This window comes from Procambarus clarkii, chromosome 34 (assembly GCF_040958095.1).
Source record: "Procambarus clarkii isolate CNS0578487 chromosome 34, FALCON_Pclarkii_2.0, whole genome shotgun sequence".
NCBI classification, from domain to species: Eukaryota; Metazoa; Arthropoda; class Malacostraca; order Decapoda; family Cambaridae; genus Procambarus; species Procambarus clarkii.
In genome coordinates this window covers 12,563,342-12,569,275 of record NC_091183.1, presented here as the reverse complement: position 1 = coordinate 12,569,275, position 5,934 = coordinate 12,563,342, and the positions used below count along the sequence as shown (strand labels likewise).

At 32.1% G+C, this 5,934-nt stretch overlaps 1 pseudogene; it reads right to left on the bottom strand.

Annotated features, from left to right (window-relative positions):
• Positions 1 to 4,633: 4,633 nt before the first annotated feature.
• On the bottom strand, positions 4,634 to 5,605 carry LOC123749942 (ribonucleoside-diphosphate reductase subunit M2 pseudogene; annotated as a pseudogene).
• Between the last annotated feature and the right edge of the window lie 329 nt (positions 5,606 to 5,934).

The following is a 5,934-nucleotide window of genomic DNA, read 5'->3' as shown; positions in this document are numbered from 1 at the left end:
TTTTCGTCGAGGAAGTCGTTTCAAATTGCATGTGTGGCAGAGTGAAATAAAGAGTTTCACCGATTGTTGAGTGACGTTAGCGATAGTTTTACTTGCTTCAAAATAAGTTCTTTTTTCTCCTCCGTGACAAACTGCTCTGTGTGCATCATAAATCGTATCATACAATTGCCCTTGATGTATGAAACGACGACACATCCGGCCAGGATCAGCTGTTGTTGTTCCTGTTGTTGTTACAGCCGTAGTAGAATGACGATTGTCACTGGTCAGTTTACGCTTGGTCCCCCGCTTCATTCTTCGTTCAGTTTCGTCGATGGTTACTAAGACGTCATCCCCAAATAGATTTTTGACATCATATCGAGACAATAGATCATATTCATGAGATGTCTTTGTAGTCAGTTTCAATTTAGCATTTTTGACTTCCTCGATGTATTGGGCTAATTTTTCTCGAGTGAAAATTTTCCGGCTTCCATGCCCACCTTTTTCCAACATTTGGCTAATTTTTAATTCAAATTCCTTTTTTTGTATCACCTCTTCTTCTCTCTCACACCCTTCATTAACTTTTTGTCCCAAAGGTAAAGACGTGGATGATGAAGGTAATGGTTCTTCATCAACACTAGTATCGTTATTATCACTTCTTTCTTGTTGTTTCTGTCCACATGTTAATGGAGAGGAAATTGTAGGTGTGTCCTCCATGCTGGAGCAAAATCGACTGACTCTGATATTAACCCTCACATGCTGAATATTTTATATTGACCAATCACTGGCAGGCTTTCTTGGTTAAGCTGGCAGTTTACAGTTTGTGCTTATTTGACTAAATTATTCCTGTAAGACAACACAAACATTGTTGTTACATTCTAGGTCAATTATTTCAAGTTTCCGTTAAAATGTCAGTGTCATCAATATCTAGCAAAATTATTATAATACTTTGCCTAATGGGCAGAGTGCACTTATTGTATGTGGAAAAAAAAAAAAAAAAAGGAACTAGACTAAAATTTAATTTATTGACTATCATCAATTCAATGTGTGTGTTGCGGGTTACAAACAAAAAATCAGTGTAGCATCATACCCTCCCTGAGAGAGTGAAATATCATCAGTTCAATGTGTGTTGCTGGTTACGAACCAAAAAAATTCAGTGTAGCATCATACCCTCCCTGAAAGGGTGGAGGGAGGTGTTAAACAATGATAGGGTTAATTACCAATGTTTGAATGTGGTTTGGGGAAGTTGGTTGACGGTTAGCCAATTTCCTTAACTCTCAAAACTTAGCTGATGTTCTTCTTTATGTTAACGACCACTTGTATATCTTCCTTAAGTATGTTAACTATAGCCTGAAGTGCATCCTGCTGCCATTTTAGGTATTGTGATATATCCTGCACTTTGTCAACAACCAGTCCATACCGTTGGGCTCGCGGAAAACTACCAGGCTTTATAGACTGAGCCATTAGTTCATTCAAACATCCCTTGAGGTCCTGCAGCTGCATATACAAGTTTTCTAATCGCAGTCGAATCTGATCCTCTATTTCTTCTAGTGGTAGATTTTTTTTCCTTTCAACCTCTTGTGCTGACACCAATTTTAGAGCTCGGCGCATTATATTTGTCTGTTTCAACTTAAAATTCTGAATGGTAACTTTAATTGTCGTCTGCATACAACTTAATTGTCTTATTTCATCCATAATATTCTTCATACTATTATGAATTTTATTGCCATATTCTTCTTGATACTTGAACTGTTTCTGTAATTCCTGAAATCCCACTTTTACAACAGGTATCAATTTCTTTGGGTCAGGATTTTTTTGCTTGCCCAGTTCCCACAATGCTGGATCAATTCCTATAAACAATAAATAATTTATTTTAATTTTTAATTCCACAAATGTAGGTACAATAAAAAAATACCCCGTAATATCTTTACTTTTGTCATTATGTCACGATAAGTAGATGGATTGGTCATATCAAAATCATTTACCTCTTTGCGGTGTATCAAGATATTTCTTCATTTGTTGTTCAGTTAAAGTCAACATTGGAATAATCTGTTCAATAAACAAATTCTGAAACAGAAAAAGTAGGCATTTTTGTCTCTGTCTGGCTATCTACCTGCCTGTCTATCAAAAAACGTTCCATTAATAATGTCCCTTTTAAGCTAATTTGATTATTTAAGCCAACCTGATATCAAATCCCATTAAATAGATTGGTGCAAGCTATAATAATGCTTACTTAGGCTTACCTTAAAAATTGGATTGTATGATGCTCTTAACATATGACTAAAGGTGTCAGTGGTAGATGCACGTTGAATCTCTCCTAGAAGGTATATTATAATATAGAGCAGTTTGCATAATACCATACTTGAAATCATTTTTTATGATAATTATTATTAGGGAAAACATTATAAAATCTATAAATTCTTTTACCATGAGGAAAAACTTGCTGAATGTAAAATCTGAAGTTCGTTTTGTTTGGTACTTCAGCAGCAAAAATTTCATTAACAACAACTTCATTACCTCCGAATAATAGACTCAATGCTGAAATAACTTCCTGTTTGTAGGCCCTGGAAGAATAAAAAAAAATAAAAAAAACATTTTTTAATGTTCCCGGATCCTAGTCATATTTAACACTGAAAAATTATTAGAATATTATACAAGTATATGATTATTAATTACTTACTCCACTTCTGAAAGGCCCCTTCCAATTATAATTTGCACAATACCATCTTCATTACGATAATTGGGAATTTTTGTATAGCAAACTACTTTGAAACGACAATATGGATTTTCAGATGTGAACTCTACAGGTGACATATTGGACGAATAATAACCTGGAATAAAATTCATAAAATTATACTTTATTTTAATTATATACATTTTACAATATTATAAACAACTAGTCAAATCTACTAAGTTTTCCATAATGGTTTACTCACTACCTCATCGAAAAAAAATAAAATCCACATATTTACCTTTACCAAACCCCCAAAAAGCTTGAAGTTGATTCCACTTTTGCAAGACCTCATCATTTTCAATATTGAAGTAGGAAGGAGCACAGATTGCAATATGTAATGCCATTGATGATGAGCCCGGTTGTTGGTGAAGCATCTGAAACTGGTGATTGCCCCTATTTGATTCGACCAGTGAAATAAAAACAATGTTCATCGAATCCTCACACATTATGGTGAAACCATTTAACACACCATCTCACCAAATGACCTACAACAGATCACAATTGCCTTATGTTTGTAAATATATATTAATTTAACTAGTCAGTGGAATGAAGAAAACATTCAATAAAACATATCACTAACTAGTACAAATCAATAAATATCCTGCGACAGGCCTCCGTTGCAGAAATAGGAAAGCGTCTTTTCTTCACAGAAGTTCGTTTGTCAAATATTATGGAAAAAAAAAAAAAAAAAAACTTCAATCAATATCATAATGCGCTTCTGTTGATAGGTCGAATTAAAAATTTTAACAATAATATATATCCAGCAGACAACATTGAGTTAACAACCACACTTCTTTTTGGCAAGACGAAACTTTATAGTTGATCTGGTGGTTTTCAGACTATGACAAGCAGGCAACCCACAATCATCATTAACACATGAAGACACATGTGTATGCAAGAGGGTTGAATATAAGATTAACACCGAACAATGTGGATGTCTAGAAACTACTACATGATGATGAACCCGGCGAAACATTAGACAAATCGGGGTACAAGTTTTTTTTTGACATGATGCACTGTGGGCAAATTCATACAGCAACACATCGGTTCCATCGTGGTTAGCAAACCATTCTAATATTTGTAATAAACTTTGAGTATTAATTTCACAATAACGTTTTTTTTTTATATAGTCTCAGGCGTTATATTAACCAACTTTCTCAAAGCCACATTTTCATCATTAGAATGGATATGGTTTTCCATTTTAACAATAATAGACTTGCTAGTTGAAGTAGTATCTTTTTTCTCTTTTATCTTCTTCTCTTCGGCTCCCTCACTGATATCGCTAATATCATCCTAGAAAGATTAGATTTCATCACAAATGCACCTGAGACATTATTTATTTATTTATTATAATATAGTGTCCAAAGCTTCATCATGCTTATCATAAAATAACTTTTAGGTACTTACACCACAAGATTCCTTGGATAGCTCCATTACACAGTAGCCCGTATTACTACTGAACAGGATTCTGGCATACTGGTTGACTGGACTGGATACGGAGGCTCTTATATATTGTATCACCGGCATATTGCATGGAACTTAATGTAATGATTTATTTCTCTCTTTGAATTATATTCATTGGTGAATATAAAATAGAAAAGTTTATTCAATGGCGATAAACAAACTTGGTGTTTACATCCGACGATAGTAGCACTGCTTGGTAATCATGTGATATGTTGATATTTTATAAAGAAGATTATGGTTTTGTTATTATGTCCATAATTACATACCTCATATTTTGTAGTCTTGTAATTAGTGGAAAGAGAGAATGTAAGGTATTTAATTCATTATTCATCAAGTCAAAATATAAATATGATAAGTAAAATAGTAAAAGATAATAGATATATATTTTTATTTTTATATTAAAGTATTTATATTCTATATAAAAAAAAACATGTTCTATTCCATCCATCAACTAATTAACTAAAAGTCTGAATCTAATGTAAAAACACTGTATTGATCTGAATTCATTACACCATATTTTTTATATTCACTTACTTTTTTTTCAAAAAAATTTGTTTTCCCTTCTAATGAGATATTTTCCATAAAGTCAAATGGATTTTCTACATTATAAAGTTTCTTAAAACCGAGTTCAAAGAGAAGTCGGTCAGCCACAAATTCTATATACTTCCCCATTAGATCACAGTTCATACCAATAAGTTTGATTGGCAAGGCATCTGTTAAAAATTCTTGTTCAATCTTCACAGCATTATCAATGATAGAATATACATATTTCTGATCAGGCTTATTAATCAAGTACTTAAATATCAAGCAAGCAAAATCTGTGTGTAACCCTTCATCTCTAGAAATCAGTTCATTACTGAAGGTTAGACCTGGCATTAAACCACGTTTTTTTAACCAAAATATTGCAGCAAATGAACCACTAAAGAAAATACCCTCTACTGCAGCAAAGGCAACAATGCGTTCGGCATATGTTGCTGTTCTATTGGTAATCCACCTTAGAGCCCAATCAGCTTTTTTCTTAACAGCTGGCAGCGTTTCAATAGCATTAAATAATCTGTTCTGCTCCTGTAAATCTTTTATGTATGTATTAATAAGTAAACTGTACATTTCATTGTGAATATTTTCCATGGCAATCTGAAAACCATAAAAACACCTCACTTCTGGTATTTGTACTTCTTGGCAGAAACGTTCAACAAGATTTTCATTGACGATACCATCTGATGCGGCAAAAAATGCTAGAACATGTGAAATGAAGTGACGTTCCTCTTCATTAGGTTTCTGTTCCCAATCTACAATATCCTTTGACAAGTCTACTTCTTCAACTGTCCAAAATGATGCTAGCGCCTTCTTATACAATTTAAAGATATCATGATTTTTAATTGGGAACAATGTAAAACGTCCTGGATTTTTAATCAAAAAGGGTTCAATCATCTGAAAAAAATATATAAATAAATAAATAAAATATTTATTTTAACATTGTGTTCACTATCATAGCATAATAAACGAATGAAATTATTGAATTTTGAGTAAAAAAGAGATTAATTTACTACGTACATGTTCTTCCATCCTATATTTTATGTAAACTAAAATAGGTACACATACATATATATATATATATATATATATATATATATATATATATATATATATATATATATATATATATATATATATATATATATATATATATATATATATATATATATATATATATATATATATATATATATATGTATGTATATATATATATATACATATAT